Genomic DNA, 18,112 nt, shown 5'->3' on the forward strand with positions numbered 1-18,112 from the left:
TTTGTAGAGGGAGAAACTATGCATGAGATGCATAGAATGAAAGAGATAGTGACAAATTTATAGTAAGAGGAGTGTGAATAAGAATAGACAAAAATAGAAGGAAGTAAGGGAAAGATGAAGAATGATATTAATGTAAAGGGTAGTGGGGAGATGAGAAGAATGAGGGAAGGAGAAAGGTTAGAGAAGTAGTGGGAAATGAAAAGGTATGGAAGGGAGAAGATTGGAAAAGTGTAAATATGAAATAAATAAAAAATATTAAAAATAATTATAAGAAAATGAAAAAAAAAAACAAAAAAAAAAAAGATAATGACGTGGACACTGACGTGGCTCACGTGAGCACAGCAGCATTAAACGCTACGCTTCAGCTTTTAGTAATATATAGATTTGGAGAGAGTAGAATATAGAAATGCTTGACCAAATGAATTACCAAATTACCCTTATCATATTAACAAAATTACAAACTATGAAAAACTAATTATTCCCCTCTCCCTACTTAATTTTAAAAAACATTCAAATAAGGTAGAGGATAATTATCCCCTCTACTCTCCTCTCCTCCAAACTTCCCAACATAACATTAACGTTTACATGACAATATAAGTGAAATTCCCAATATCCTTTTGAGGTGAGGATGCAGTCACCAAGCTTTAGCATTTCAAAGTTCAAACCAAGATCTAAGCATGGTCCTACATTTCTAAGTGTTTGGCCATATGCCACATGCTCCCTCTTTACAAGAATCTCACCTATTTAGGGCGTCATGAGGTTGCCTTGTAGCCATGGTCTTGGGCTAGACTTGCCTAGGCCGAACCCGGGCCCTGTGGGTTTGTGGGTTTGTTCAGGATCTAGCTTGACCTTTTTTTTTTCTTTTTTATGGGAAGGATCTAGCTTGACCTAGGCCTTCATGGTTTGCCCCTTAGTGAAACTTCAAACAATTTACGTTGACTTCATTGAATATCTGACCCAAATTTATAAGTATACAATTTTCTTGTGCTAGTGCTTGATACTCGATATCGTTAAAAATAAAATTTTCTTAAGTAATTATTATAGCATCAAAAATTTTAAAATAATAATAATAATAATAATAGAATGCCATTGCTTTAAAGGGGAAACACGTGCAGTCGGTTCCATGCTACTTCCAAGGTTTTCATTTTCCTTTTGGTCAGATGAATATCAATTTCAAGGTTAAGAATTGTGAACATTTTGACAATTTTTTCTTTTTCTTTAGTGATGTGTTGAATTTGAGAATAGGAACCACAACAAGTTGGCCGACTGAACAATGTGATATGATGAGAGGAGATTTACTAGATAACAAATTTAAACATAGGAACAATCTATTCCTAGTCTTTGGGCCAACCAGTGGGTTTGGCAAGATGCAATTTACGTCAGTACAAGAATTTCTTGCAACTTTTGAGAGAAAAATTGCAGAGTAACATTGATATGTAATGCTTAACTTTTGTGATTGTTTGGGAGAGGGGTGGAGTTGATGTCCAATTCCCCATAGAATGGGAGAGATCCTGACAACATATCATCCCCTCAAGTTTGTTGAGAGGATTGAATATTAGTAACGACATGTCTTGTTACATTTAGTGTAAAAGGATTGAAGATTAGTAAAGACAATTAATATTGACATGATAGTATTAAGTGACCTTCTCCAAGGTTCCTTTTGAGGCGAGGATGCTCCATCATTGAGCTCTAGGCATTTCAAACCAAAACCTATCCATGGTCCTAGCTTTTTCAGTATTTAGCCCAATTATGCCACATGCTTCCTCTTTACAAGTGTCTCACCTATCAATGTACTGGGTATATTGATAGGGCATTATCAGGTTACTTTGTAACCATGATTATTTGTAACACATACCTTTTGTATTGGTTTGAGTCTTTATAAAGCTTTTGTGGGTAGGGTTGATAACCAGTTCTCTATAAAGTGAGGAGATCTTGACAACACATCACCCCCTTAGGTTGGTTAAGAGAATACATTCCTAGAATACAATTTCCAATGCCATACATCCTCCATCATTATTGCTTCTTATTGTGTGTGTGTGTGTGTGTGAGAGTAATCCAATGATCCAAGGAACATCAGATTTTTTTTTTCTTAAAGAAAAGAAGAAAAATGATGCAGGATGCTTCAGCAGATAATGACAGCTTCAACCATTCCATCATGCAATTAACTATGAATCTCTTTATTGCGTGGAGGATACTTGGAACCCGACGTTAAGAATGCTTGGCATGATTTTTTACTTCTTTGCTTCTTTACAAACTCTTAACTTCACAGCATTTTCTGAGAGGAGTCCAACACAGAGTGCTCTGCAAACATATCATATATTGTTTTCGCAAAAACTCCTTTGCTTAAGGCTTCTTGGAATTACATATCTGGTGGAATACAAGAAAATAGTAATAAGAGACTCAGTGTTAATTTAACCCTTGGAATTGCTCAAAGGTTCTTGAAACTGTACACTTGCAGTAAATGTGGGAGTAAGCAGACCTTTTCTCCAATGTCAATGGTTCATGCACCGTAGTCAGCTTCTGCAAATTCATGACCTCTCAGATGCAAATCATATTCATTTAAAAAAATAGGTAAAAAATCTAAAGAAGGTGAAATCAGAAACCAGAGCAGCATAATATTTGAGAAATCTTGTATAAAATCTCTCCCAATAACAACCATGTCAGCCAAGACAGCAGCACTTTCACTTAGGTACAATAGCTTAAGTGCTATACAATAGATTTCCCGAATTATATTCAAACACATAAATGTATTGAATTTAATTCTCCTCAGGAAAGAAGATATTGTTTGTGCTGTGCATTGATCAATACAGTCAGATGTCTAAATTTAATTAAAGAACCTGAAGTATTGCACTTAAGGAATTGAACCTAAGTTTTGCCCATCTTCATATTGCATTAATACATTGAGAATCACAAGTTATTATGCATTCTTTTGTTCTTTTTTCCTATTTTCCACCTCCACCTATCTCCTCTACCCCCACAAGTGATCTTGTTCTCTACACTATTAAGCATTCCAGCTGATTTCTACTATGGTAGGTGGCAACACTGCTGCTCTTTAACCTTTATGTGAATCTAGCCTTGTAACCCTTAGTATGGAAACAAGTACTATGACAGAATTGTATATTGTTAAATTACCGAATTTAGGACCACCCGCTTTAATACCATATTAAATTATCGATTGTCTCCAAAGCTTAAACTATTGGAATATAGTAAATTTAATCATTTAACAACATACTTCTAACATATATATGCTATTTTCTAAGATGTTTGTGAGAGATTTCACAATTCGCTCCAATACCAATGGGCTTAGTCTGCGATCGAATGCTATAAAATTTATGCCCCTCATCCTTCACCAGTTGGTCATTGGATGGATCGGTAAGGCACACGGTCCGACAATGTCAATAATGATTCACTTAAATGAGCTGATATCATGAAAATAAGTTCATTTTAATTGCCGCCATCAGCAACACCCACCATCATGTCTATGATAATACTTGCATAATTTTCAACAACTAGCAATAAGAAAAATGCAAACCATTGACAAGTAATTATAGAAGGTAGAACAAAGGTATAGCACAAAACGAAATCTCCATAATTTCCTTCTTTCTTTCAGTAAGCAAATTCATGCTAAAACACCAATAGAGCAGCACAACACAAACTCCACATGAAATCAATAAACAAAGCACACTTAGATAGGATCCTATGAATATGATACTTACAGTTATTATAGCACTAAGCAAACCATGGTGTCCCCTTGGTCTGAAAGTGGGACAGCATCTATACTATACTATACATATTACAACCACATTCGGTTCACCCACGAAAGCTGAAAGTGGCCACAAAAACAAGCATATTCTCCTTAATAATAACAATACAATACTACTCTCATTCTCACTCTTACACTAATTCTCATTATCATGCTTCTTCTTCCACAGAATGTAATCAACTATACAACATTAAACCATATTTAAAGAGAAAAACACAAGTTCAAAAGTCAAAAAAAAAAAAACTTACAGTGAGGGATGCTGGAGAGCATGAGAGGGAGATGATGGAGTGTTGCTGCAGTTAGCGATGTGGAATTATCTTTGCTTCCTAACAGCATGCAAATATACCGAGACTGCTACAGTGCTGGAAGCAAGAGAAATAAAGTAATTAAACATAACTACCATCATGCTTTCAATGGTTATTTTTGTTAAAAACAAGTAATAATGGCGTCATCACTCATCAATCCCAACATTATATAAATGCATGCCAGAACAACAGAAAAATGAACAACGAGATGAACCGTGTAAATAGAAGTAACTTACATTGTGCCAAGGATGAAGGCAAGTGAAAGATTAAAACCAAATAAAAAATAACAAACAAATGCTGTGANGACCAGGAATCAATAGTGATAACATGAATTTTATGCATTTGCCAATCACAAAATATAAACGTTATGCGTTTTCTAATCACAGATATATACGTATGAGTGTGAAAAAAAAAATCCTTGAAAGCTATATGATGAAAGCTTACTCAAGTTTTACTTTTGCCTCCAGTAGAAAAATACAAAAATACTCTTAGGCCTAAACCTAACACACCCAAATAATAATAAAATAATAATAATAATAATAATAATAATAAAAGAAACCCACTGACACCCATATCATTCTTAGGCCTAAGCTTTATGAAGTACCATAGGTTTTCACCAATTCTCAATATAAGTCACGGCAATTTTCTTAGTTGTCCTTTTTTCTTCTTCTTTTTAAGTTCATTATATTGGATCCCATATTTTATTCAAATATTAATAGTAATAAAATATAAATATAAATAATAAAAAAAATCTATCAAATGTAGTTATACCATATTAAAACCCTAAAGGCGTGACTATTTTTTTTTCTTATATCTTACTTCCTGAAATTTCAAACATAAGACTTTTGTTATAAACCTAAATTTTAAATACTTAAAAAAAATTAAAAAAAAAAAAAAGAAAGAAAAAAAAAGAAAGAGAAATCCAAGTTGAATTTTGCAGTTTTTTTCCCCTAAAGCAATCATGGGAATGAGAGTCAGAATGAGTTGTGTACATAATTTTGCAAGTATACTACTATACTCATAACTTTATAGATTAACTTATTCTCTCAATTTATTTTAAAGAATCAAATTAAATGTATAAATTTTATGTATTTAGATTTATCTCTTACTTGCATTATTTGTAATTATGAATTAGTTATTTTATTTTAATATTTTAATTATGTGAAATATATTCTTGTAGATAATTATGATAATGTAGAAACTTGAGCATAATAATAAGTCTAAAGGGAATTCCAATCGAAAATTGGATCAAGGTATTGGGCACTATTGGGAATGAAAAAATCATGTAGCAATTTAAAAATATGAAAAACATGGAAGGCAATTGAGTAAATCAAACTAGGTATGAAAAAATGAATTACATTTTACATGTAAATTAGATTTTGTATGAATATTTTTCAAATTAATTTAATCTTTAATCTTGCCTCCCAAATTGGATTCATAGCTCCACCACTAGTGATGAGATCACTCCAAAAAATAATACACTCAAACTTTGAAAATTGAAAAAAAAAAAATGCCTTTTAGCACACTCAAACTTTTATTTGCAGGTATATTTATATACTTTCAATACTTTTAGATTGATTTATTTTGAGGAATCAAATTTTATGTCTAAAGACTAAACTAAGTATTTGAATTAATCTCTTATTTTGATTGTTAGTAATTATGGATTCGTTATTTTTATCTTTTTTATATTAATAATATGTCTAAACTTTAGTACAAATTCTTTATTTCCTTTTTGTATCAAAAGAAAAAATTCTTTATTTCCTTTTAAACCTTACATAACACAAGTATTCCAGCAGCAAGATGAAAAGGAAGTCCCCCCCCCCCCCCCCCCCCCCCCACCCCCCCCAAACAACAAAACAAACAAATCCTCTCCTCTCTTCTTCCACAGTCGCCAGACCCAAGTACTTCTTTAAGACAAGAAAAAACAAGGGCACATGCATAGTCCTAAGAACAAAAAATCATTCAGCAGCATAATGGCTTAATCCATGTTAGATAGTCCAGACAAACCATAGAGGAGACAAATACAACCTTTCATTATCTTATTGAATACCAATTTGTCCCTCATGGAGATGGATTCATTACTGAAACAATCATCAATATATAATAAATTTACCTGGGAGTGTAAAAGAATAAAAAGTAGAAAACAATGGGGTTCCCCCTCTGTGACAACACCAAGAAACTCATGAAAGTAAAATCAATTGAACAGTTATTTATTGCAAGAAACAATATATATTTGAAAACTCTTATGAATATGTTCAATAAATTTTTTTCTTGAATGAAAATTAAAGCTTCTAGTGGGCTACCTACCAAACATTCTATATGTGAATTTACATGGTGCCAGCTAACTTGTTTAGAGAAATTGTAGGACAGAAGGAGCTACATGAGATTGGAGGAATGCCAAACACATTCAGATAGTTCAAATATATATATCTGTTGATAAATCTCAATTTTTCAAAAAAAATTAATTCTAGAAAGTGAAACAAGAAAAATCTTATGCTAGAAAGAGACAGAGGTAATTGATGAAACTTACACTGATAACACAATAGAGTCTAAAGAATTGCAAAGAAAGAGTTTATGACAAAAAGCAACGACTCTATAAAATCTATGGAGTTCTACTACTAAACCCATGCAGACCAACAATCAAAGGTAGACCAAACATAAAAGAATTCACTTAACATAGCTTTGCTCTTTTTCAAGTTAGCCAACTAGACCTAGGCAAAAGTCAAAAAAAAAAAAAAAACTTACGGTGAGGGATGCTGGAGAGCATGAGAGGGAGATGATGGAGTGTTGCTGCGATTAGTGATATGGAATTATCTTTGCTTCCCAACAGCATGCAAATATACCGAGACTGCTACAGTGCTGGAAGCAAGAGAAATAAAGTAATTAAACATAACTACCATCATGCTTTCAATGGTTATTTTCGTTAAAAACAAGTAATAATGGCGTCATCACTCATCAATCCCAACATTATATAAATGCATGCCAGAACAACAGAAAAATGAACAACGAGATGAACTGTGTAAATAGAAGTAACTTACATTGTGCCAAGGATGAAGGCAAGTGAAAGATTAAAACCAAATAAAAAATAACAAACAAATGCTGTGAAAAGCATTGCCACTGAAGTAGAATACACCTGCACAACATGGGGAAGCTAATTAAAATGGGAACTTCAATCACAAAGTGCAGAAAATGTTTGCAGCAGGATGGTAACGAATGCTTCTCTTGAATAATGCAATTATAAATGAGTAAAGCAATTATAAAGACCAATTTAACTGCATAAAGTGCTAGAAATATTTTAATATATCTATAAGTAAAAGAGTTCTACCTAATGTACACAAGGGGTATACAACAGGTACACAAATTTAAATATGGAAAGTATGATCAAGTAAATCAGGCAAAGAAGCAAAAGAAAATACACCCGAAGCATTTATCCACTCAAACAAATTTTGATAAATAACAGTGATGCAGAAGCAAAACCAAAATTATTTTAGATTTTATATTTTCAGATTTTTGTATTTACCTTATAGGAAATTGAATAATTATAGACTTTTATTTGGATAGGGTTTAGATTTGAGATTAGATAGGGATTAGTATTTGAGTTCAACTAGGATTAGTTTTGGTATGTTGTTATCTTTATCTCTTTATTTTCCAGTTCTACCTCTATATAAGAGTCTATTAGGAACCCACATTTGGGTTTAGAATGCATTTAGTTAGTCAGTTAGTTAGTTAGTTACAATCCCAAGCATGTTAATCATATTTAACACATGGTTGGAATTATTAATACACATGGAGAATAATAGGACCATTAGGATAAAGCCATGTAGGCCAATAGGATAGTTTCATGGTTCTATAAATACCTACTTGTAATCATAAATCCATCATTGAAGAATAAACCAATTGATTGCTTAGTGCATCTCTCTCTCTCTCTCCCTTAATATCTTTCTTTTTTTATGGAGGGTGACTACCTCGAATTAAGTCAATTTCCCTACAACTCACATACATTCCTCTACAATTCCCATCCAATCCCATTATGAACCACTAGGTTCCTAACATTTGGTATCAAAGCCATCAATCTTGAGACGAGTGAATATGATCGACAAAAAATCTTGAAGGACTTACACCAAATGGTGAATGAAGTTTCAGCGAAGGTCAAGGCCTTTGTTGAATCTAAAAAGGCCATGAAAGAAGAGCTCTCAAGATTGCAAGAGGATCTTGAGAACATGATGGAAGAGGAGCTACAATCTCTTGATTCGACTGACCAAGAATCCACAATGCATGAACCTGTTGTTGTTAGTGTGGAGCAAGAACACACTGTTGGTGTGAATACAAGTGATCTAGCGTGAATTCCTGATTTCTCGCCCCTTCCCAGCATTAATTTCATTTGAATTCAAATTAAACCTTAAAGGAAATCTGCTTTTATTCATTGCCAGAATTTTCTCCTCTAATTTCTTCCCCACATCAATGCTCCGAAATCTCCCTTTTGCAGCACCCACAATTGTCGGCCAAGCTTTACCGACCTGAAAATCATCTTCCACCACCTATTCACACGGTTTGCCAACCGGATATTCGATTGCTAACGACTTAGTATGATTGAATCTCGGAGTGTCCGCTATCTTCTCCACTATTTGAGGCTTCTCATGATCACTGGTAATAGGGTGTTGTATCTGCTTCATATCCCTTGTCGGCACATGACCTTTCACTGCTTCTACAAAAGACCGAGGGGATTGAATCTCTGAATTTCACTTATGTGGCTGAGCTATAAATTTCAAACCACCCAAAGCATATTGTGTGGGTGCCAACATCCTTCTTAATTCAAGCCCAAAAGCCCTCCAACCTTGTTGAGCTTTGCCTGCAGGGATAATGATAGCTCTCCTTCGCCTGCCTACTCTGAGTTCTGTCACTGCTAAGAATTGACCATAGGTGTTGGAACCACGTTGCAACATGTAAGCAGTATCACATTCCCTGAGTGTAAAAACCTGCTTGGGATTGACTCTAATCACTGTGTATTCAATATTATTCATAAGCCATTGTGCCGCATTCTTGCTCATGAAAACGGATTGCGTGAAATATTTACCCCTTTCAAAAATCCTCAGAGAGAAAAAATTTCCCCCTTCCTCTACCACCAATTGAAAAAGCTTGAATTCAATAAAAAAAACTTCAAGAACCACCCATACTGATCAGAGAAAGGAAAGAAAAGAAAACAAAATTTTCTGGCTAATTTGAGGTAGCTGAGCCTCCTGCTTGTACCATTTCTTTTATGAAATATTGGATAAAGCTAATCACCAAGCTAAGACACTAGATGTTCCATTTCTAATTTGCTCACCCAGATTGCTATTTTCAAACTTAATAAAATGCCGTAATGGGATGATCTTTGTCCTCAATGTCAATCCTATGACACCATGTCAATTCTTTAAAAGAACAAGATATGGCAATACTAGTCATTCACTTGCTAAGAAAGAAAGACACAAAGAAAGAAAAGATACTAATTACAAAGGAGAGAGCTAAGAAACATAGAGAGAGAATCACTAGTGGTGAGTCCCAAAACCCTAGACCAGTCATTAAGGGTGCTACTAAAAGAAGCTAATAGCTAGTTATCAGAACTTTTCATGTCCTCAAACGTCCTCCAATTACGTTCCCTCCAAAGACATCACATTAGGCACAACGGAGCTAAATTCCAAATGCTAGACAAATGCTTTCCAGGCCAATTCCACCAACCAAAGAGAGTGTCCGCAACCGATCTTGGCAAGACCCATAAAATCCCAAACGATCTAAAAACCAAACTCCACAACCGGTAAGCCTCACCACAATGTAGCAAATGATCCACCGTCTCCCTATTACAACAACACATAATGCACCAATCAATAAAATCCCTTTCTCTACCCCTCAAATTGTCACCTGTAAGGATCTTATCCCTTCATCTTTTGGAGTTAATTAGATGCCTACAAGCAACATCCAGAAAATTAATTGCGACCAGTCCATGTGCAGCATTAAAAATTGCCTCAATTGATTGTCAACGTTACAGAGCAAGCAATATGGGAGCTATTGAGTTTGTTACTGATTTTGGTACATTTTTAGGGTGTCCATTTACTGGACTTTCTCAAAATGGAACGCCTTTGTTCAAGTTATAGCTTGTGATTAAATGTTTGGAAGTATTTGGCGTGTTCAATAATCAAGATGCATGGGAGTATTGGCTTAGTGGCCGGTCTCCCTTCATGAAGATGTCAATGACAACAACACCTTGTGGGCAAGGTGTTTTGAAGGAGAGGGAAATGTTAGGAACCCACATTTGGGTTTAGAATGCATTTAGTTAGTTAGCTAGTTAGTTCCAATCTCAAGCATGTTAATCACATTTAACATATGTTGGAATTATTAATGCACATGGGGAATAATAGAACCATTAGGATAAGGCCATGTGAGCCAATAGGATAGTTTCATGGTTCTATAAATACCTACTTGTAATCATATTTCCATCATTGAAGAATAAACCAATTGATTGCTTAGTGCCATAGTGCATCTCTCTCTCTTAATCTCTTTCTTTCTCTATGGAGACTGACTACCTCGAATTAAGTCAATTTCCCTACAACTCACATACATTCCCCTACAATTCCCATCCAATCCCATTAGGAACCACTAGGTTCTTGACAGAGTCTAGTTTATTTGTATTTTAGAATAGACTGATTAATGAAAATTCAAATTGGATATTTTTCCAGTTGTTAGGTGCAGGTGCTGACTCCTAACGCCTTAGGTGTTGATTCCTAAGGGTTTAGCTTGATGCTGATTCGAAGCAACCTAAGTGCTGATTCTTAGGTTTATCCTTTACTTTTCTTGTTATTTTATTTCTCTATTAATTGTCCTGCATCAAACAGCTTCAGGTCATGTACCAATCTTTCACACCCTTCAAAAAGAGGGTTGGACATTCATTAAGGTTGAACGTGGGCTAAGAATACAAAGACCAACAAGTACTTTAGCAAGAACTATCTTTCTTACTTATCCCAAAAAAAAGTACTCTAGCAAGAACTATCAATGTTAAATTTGCAACAACAAATTTATCCTAACTTACCTTCACAATATTGTCAGCATGCTTCATTACCATAGATACAGCAAGGCCACTGCACAAGAGACAATTTAAACAGATTGTATTAAAGGACACTAGGAGAGGTGACAAACAAACGTGGATAATTCATAATTATAGTAGAATTGAACTCCTAAAGATACCTTAGTGCGTGGTTGAGAATCATTAGGATGGTAATAAATGAGTATCCATGGAAGAATCCCCTGAACAAAAGAAACAATAACTTCTAAACTAAAACTTCTTCAATTCTAATCAGAAAAGAAGAATATCCCACTTCTAAGGCAGTGAGGAGAATCAGAAACAGAGAAATGCTTACTTGTTCATCACCGCATCAAAATCTTGGGTCACTATAGCAACAGCATTAAACACCATACCAAAGACGTATAACCAGAAGTTTTACACATTTATGTTTCTCGAAGGACGCTTTTTCATTATAGCCTGTAAAAATCATAAGCAAGATAATTAACAGAACAGATATCTAGATCACTCTAATGAGAGTTTTCACTTTTTTAACTCTGGATCACTAAAAAACTTCAATCAGTCTTACAAAATCCATCAATTAACAAAATTCAACCCAATCATGATCAAGTTATGTTGGGTTAGGATTCAAACAGTAAATGACTAAATGATGGACATGAATTGTAGTTCTGAAGAACTAGAGTGCAAACTGTGTACAGAAAAAACTCACCTCAGTGTACACTCCTGCAAAACTGCTTAAGAGTGCCATGACCTGCAAAGAAATCACCCCCATTATGATAACGAGAACCTTAAGCTATAAAATGCTTTCCTTTGGTTTTTCTTTTTTCTTCATTGTTGTATTAAGAGTGTCTAAAGTTTTGGTTAACTCACAATGGCCATCAGCCAACCTTCAACAGGTGTTTGTAATACATCATCAGAACTGCAAAAACAATGTCATTTTCTAAGGCACAGACAATTAGTTCAAAGTAGACAAAAATTGAATTTCAAGAAAGGATTATACAAGTAATATAGTTAGAAACAATGTTCACTAATTCCTACTTCTCAAGTACATGGCTACATGCACCAAGATATCATCACTTCCTAAAAGTGATATAAGATTTAGTAAATAATATTTTCATTCATTAGTAGACTACATCCTGTCCTGTACAATAGACAAGAAACACACATCAATCAGTATGGATTGTACATGTGACAATTCCAATAGTATCTTTAAGCTAAACATTCCAAAACTCAAAACACAACTGAGTCTGAAACAGTCCATAAATAAGATGTGTGAGCAATCTTACTTTGTTTTTAGCTGAGTTGTACTGCACCCAACACATAGTAGAATGAAAGCTGCCCATTGAATATTGCTTAACCTGAAAGAAAATATAATTGGAACACAAAGCTCAAAAAAAATTTGCAGTCCTAATTGGTTAAGCTTAAATTCTTAATTAGTTTAAATTAACTTTTTTTCCTTAATCTTTCACTCTCTATACTCAGACACATAGCCCAATAGCAGCTGAATTAGTACACATGTTCATGCTCATGGATGCTTTTCACATTCCCAATATGTTCTTGAATTTATAAACTAGAAAAAGAAAAAGGAAAAAAGGAACCAATTTAGTTTGATCTCTTTCTCCTATTTGGGCCAACAATCTTAACATTAAATATTTCTAGAGTATCAATGAGATGACATGTAAACCAAATGAATTATTATGACTCTTCCATCTTCATTGTATTTGTTAAGACGCTTTTGCAAACATTTTCCATGATGAAATTAAAAAAAAAAAAAAAAAAATCCAATGTAAATGATGGCAACTGGCAAGGACTTACTTCTTCTTAAGTATAATTCTATACAAAACACCAGTACTGATAATGTTCAGATTCTTCAGTATTTGATAACCCGGGGCATCCACATGTTCAAGGATGTAGTCCTGCAACATAAAAGTGAAGAATACACATTAACCAAATTTCAGCAAGCAAGAATGCCAACGGAATTGTGACTCCCAAAAATAAAAACACGATTACCACAACAAACCTGGAGCATATTTTTGACTAGGTAAAGTAATGCAGGAATGGGGTATACAATAACTTCATCCAATGTTGTACTCAACCTAGTTCAAAGACAGAACAAGCAACAATAATAATTAGATATGATTGGAATAAGAATGTGAACTTAAAAGTAAAACACAGTTAAATAACTGGGATGAAACAAAATGTGCATTGTTGAAATATGAGGAGCTGTGCTATGCCCTGCTCTCAGGTCAGAGTGAGAGCTCTTCATGTGGTTCCTACAGATGGGACCCACCATTATGTGAATTACATCAAGTGCACAGAATAATTTCTCCCAAATATGATAATTCCAACTTAATGAGAGCATTAAATCAAAAGTTTTATGAAAACTTAGCATAAAACAAACAAAAAAAAACCTGTTATCTTCAGTAACACCTACACTCTTCCATATTCTTGCCAAAGCTAAAAGAGACAGCAAACATTTCAAAGCCTCCACCTAATTCAATAAAAGAAGAAATAAATCAATACCCATTTCTTTGATCACCTAGAAAGACCTAACAAACTGAAATTTACACACAAATTACACTTGAAACATTAATTGGGAATTGTCGGGTCTTCATAGTTGGTGGAACGTGCCTTGGTGTGCATCAGGGGATTTCAATGTTGTTCGTTTCCCGACGGAGCGATTAGGGGCTGTTAACCAAGCAATGCATGACTTCTCAGATTTCATTTCTGTGCATGGTTTGTTGGATATCCCTATGGCAAGTGGTAGGTATACATGGTCCAATTCCACCTCTGGATCCAGGATAGATCGATTCCTTTTTTCTCCCGATTGGGAAGATCATTATCCCAATTTGTCACAGAGGAGGTTGGCTAGAGTCTTATCTGATCACTTTCCAATTATCCTGGAGGGTGGTGCAATTCAAAAGGGACAAAGACCTTTTCGTTTTGAGAATATGTAGCTCCAGGTGGAAGGTTTTGTGGGAAGGTGAAAGATTGGTGGGATTCTTATCAATTCCAAGGTACACCTAGCTACAGAATGGCCATGAAATTAAAAGCCTTGAAGGCAGACTTGAAGAAGTGGAATGAATTGGAGTTCGGAAATGTGGCTGTAAAAAAAATACAACTGTGGAGTGATTTGAATGCTTTGGATGCAAAAGAGGAAGTGGTAGTTCTATGAGAAGAGGAGAAGGAGGAGAAGTTAGAGAAGGCAAGGCTTCAAACAGAATTTAAAAAAAAAAAAATCAGCCTTTTGGAAAAGATTAGTTGGAGGCAAAAATCAACAATGCTCTACTTGAAGGAAGGGGACAGCAACACAAAGTTCTTTCATCAAAGGGCTAACTCACATAGAAGAAACAATGCAATTACTAATCTCAAGGTTGATGGGGTCCTGACTTTTGATCAAAAAAGTGTAGAGGATTGCATTATTCAGTTTTATAAAAATTTATTTACGGAACATAAAGGCTATCGGCCACATCTGGATGTGCTGAATTTTCCTAAAATCTCTGATGACAAGGCTGGCTGGTTGGTGAGGCCTTTTGATGATGTAGAAGTTTTTGGGATAAAGCTCTTGGCCCAGATGGTTTCCCTATGGCTTTTTTCCAAACTTGCTGGGATGTTATCAAATCAGATCTCATGGAGATTTTTCAAGTTTTTTTTTGAGAGAGGTCAGTTCGAGAAAAGTTTAAATGCAACCTTTATCTCCTTGATTCCCAAAAAGTCAGATGCAGTAGAGGTGAAAGATTTTCTGCCTATTAGTCTAATTGGGGGGGGGGGGGGGTTGGTTTACAAAATTATTGCTAAAGTATTGGCTGATAGGTTGAAAGAGGTGATCGAGTATGTTATTTCAGAGTCTCAAAATGCTTTCGTTAAGAATAGGCAGATTCTAGACTCATGTCTCATTGCAAATGAATGTTTGGACAGTAGGCTGAGATTAGGAATTTTGGGGGTGTTATGCAAGTTGGATGTGGAGAAAGCTTATGATCATGTGAACTGGGGTTTCCTAATGTATATGCTTGAGCGTCTTGGGTTCCCAGAAAAATGGAGAAAATGGATTTTTTACTGTATATTTACGATCAAATTCTCAGTTTTGATTAATGGAGCTCCATGTGGTTTCTTTGAGAATTATAGAGGCTTACGACAAGGTGATCCTTTGTCTTCATTATTATTTGTTGTTGTTATGGAGGCAATTAGCAAAATGATGGATAAGGCGGTGACAGAAGGTCGATTGTCCAAATTTAGTGTGGGTACCTCCACAGGTGATCACTTACAAGTATCTCATCTTTTCTTTGCAGATGATACATTGGTTATGTGCGATGCTAATATCAACCAGATGCTGTTTTTGCACTTAATTTTGTCATGGTTTGAGATTGTTTAAGGATTGAAAATTAATTTGGATAAGTCTTAACTAGTTCTTGTGGGAGTGGTTCCAAATTTTGAGATGCTAGTAGATGCGTTGGGTTGTAAGCAGGGCTCACTTCCTATGAAATATTTAAGGCCTTCCATTGGGTGCAGAATGGAAAGATAGAGCAGTTTGGAATCCCATCATTGAGAAGGTGGAAAGGAGGTTAGCAGGATGGAAAAGATTGTATCTATCCAAAGGGGGGAGACTTACTCTCATTAAAAGTACTTTATCCAATTTACCTACTTATCTCCTTTCTCTTTTTCCAATTCCAGTAGGTATAGCATATCGTATAGAGCAACTTCAACGAAATTTTCTTTGGGGTGGTCTAGGAGTTGATTCTAAACGTCACTTGGTGAATTGGTCCAAGGTATGCTCTCCTATCCAGTTTGGGGGTCTACCAATTCAAAACTTGAGATACTTTAATGAAGCACTAATGGGAAAATGGTTGTGGAGATTTGGGTATGAGAGAGAAGCGCTCTGAAGAAGGGTGATAAGGGCTAAATATGGAGCTGAGGAGGGAAATTGGTGCTCTAATTCTGTTCCAGGCTCCTATGGGGTGAGTTTATGGAAAACTATCAGTAGTGGTTGGTCTACTTTTCCTCGCTACATTTAGTTTCAGATTGGAGATGGGACTAGAGTGAAATTTTGGCATGATGTTTGGTGTGGAGATAATCCTTTGAGTATGTGTTTTCCAGATTTATTTAGAATCAGTAATGATAAGGAGGCTGATGTGGCTGATCTCATACAGTTTCCTAACGGGGGGTTCTTTTTTGGGACTTAGAATTCTTGCGAGAAATTCATGATAGGGAATCAAATTCTTTGTCTGTTTTTTGGAATGTTATATGTGGAGTCTCATTGAGAGGTATTGATCAGGATAAGATGGGTTGGACACCTGCTAAGAGCAAGGGTTTTGAGGTAAGTAGTTACTATCAAGCTTTGTTGGGTGTATGTATTCAATCCTTCCCTTGGAGAAGTATTTGGAAGCAAAAGGTTCCATCCAGAGTTTGCATTTTTTGTTTGGACTGCAGCTTTAGGAATGATCTTGACTATTGATAATTTACATAAGAAGAATGTGTTGATTCTAGATTGGTGTTATATGCGCAAAAGTAATAGAGAATTGGTAGACCATCTTTAACTACATTGTCCTATTGTTTATAAGTTGTGGTATATGGTGTTCACCTTGTTTGGTATCCACTGGGTGATGCCAAAGATTGTAGTTGAGCTCCTTGCTTGTTGGCAAGGAAATTTTGGTCATCATTGTAATGGTGTTATTTGGATGGCTGTCCCTCATTGTTTGATGTGGTGCATTTAGAGGGAGAGAAACAACCAGTGTTTTGAAGATTCTGAAAGAATTATAACTGATTTAAAATTTTTCTTCTTTAAAAATCTATCGGACTGGATGTCTATCATAGAAAGTCATTCTATTTCTTTGGTCTATAATTTGATAGATGCTTGTAATTTATGTATTTGATTATGTTAATCCCTGGCTGTATACTTCCTGTATACTTGGGTGACTCATTATTAAGTTCTTAAATAAAATTTCCTTTACTTATAAAAAAATAAAAAATAAAAAATAAAATCATTTTTTTTTTTAATTATAATTATGCTTACCATAAAATTAGAAGTGGTAACACTATAATCGTACTTGCCATTTCTCTTAGACCACACAGTAAGTATGCCTTGCGAACTAGTAAGAAGTGTCAATGCAACTACCACAACGATCCTATAACAAGAACAAACAAAATTATAGAATTTACTTACTAATCTCTCTTAATTACAACATGGGTTTTGATTAGAATTTGAAAAAGATAAAAAAAAATCGAACTCATACTTGAGCTTCCATTTGGACCAGTCAACGGTGGCACCTCCCAAGGTGGCCACATTAGTCACTGAAAGAGGTTTCCGGCTTTCTATGTCATCTCCACCACCATTTCCGTCTTCATCCTAACAAAAAAAAAGTGTTATAAAATTGATGGGTATACAGGATATGAGTGAATTAGAGGAGAAAGGTAACTGATTTTTGAGTTTTCTGTACTCCATGTCTGCAGAAATCTCTGTGCGTGTCTCACCCAAAACCAGAGACCCAGGCGGCGACAGCGAAGGCGAGGCGGTGGCGTTGGGTTTGTTGACGGAGTACTGTTGACGGAGATCAAACCAGAGAGATCAAACTCGTTTCTCGACGGAGTGAGAGACGGAGAGGGAGCATGCCTGAGAAATCGAGCTCCAGCGAAGAGGACAAGGAAGCACCGCGCCGTTCCGAACACAATAACCGCCAAGGCCCGCCGAGTCCGACTCTGAGTTCCGAGTCAACATCCAAGTCGCAATCACGACATTGACCTGGTGGGCTTGTATCAGGGCCGGCCCTAGGCTTAGGCCGATTAGGCCATTGCCAAGGGCCCTTACCATAGAAGGCCCAATTTTTTTTTTTATATAAATATTTTTGAAAGATATTAAAACATTTTAGTTTACATTTCTTTTTACTGTTAAAAAGGTTCAAAGAATTCCCATAAAAAAAAAAATAAAAAAAAAATTTCAAAGAATTAAGTAATGTTAAAGATAAAGACAAGTAAATTTTAAATAAATGGGTCTTACAA

At 35.3% G+C, this 18,112-nt stretch overlaps 1 pseudogene; it reads right to left on the reverse strand.

The window, feature by feature from the left end:
• Nucleotides 1-1,593: 1,593 nt before the first annotated feature.
• On the reverse strand, nucleotides 1,594-17,824 carry LOC112010930 (CMP-sialic acid transporter 2-like; annotated as a pseudogene).
• Nucleotides 17,825-18,112: the final 288 nt, after the last annotated feature.

The sequence above is a fragment of the Quercus suber genome, unplaced genomic scaffold, assembly GCF_002906115.3.
Source record: "Quercus suber isolate HL8 unplaced genomic scaffold, Cork oak 2.0 scaffold_427, whole genome shotgun sequence".
NCBI classification, from domain to species: domain Eukaryota; kingdom Viridiplantae; phylum Streptophyta; class Magnoliopsida; order Fagales; family Fagaceae; genus Quercus; species Quercus suber.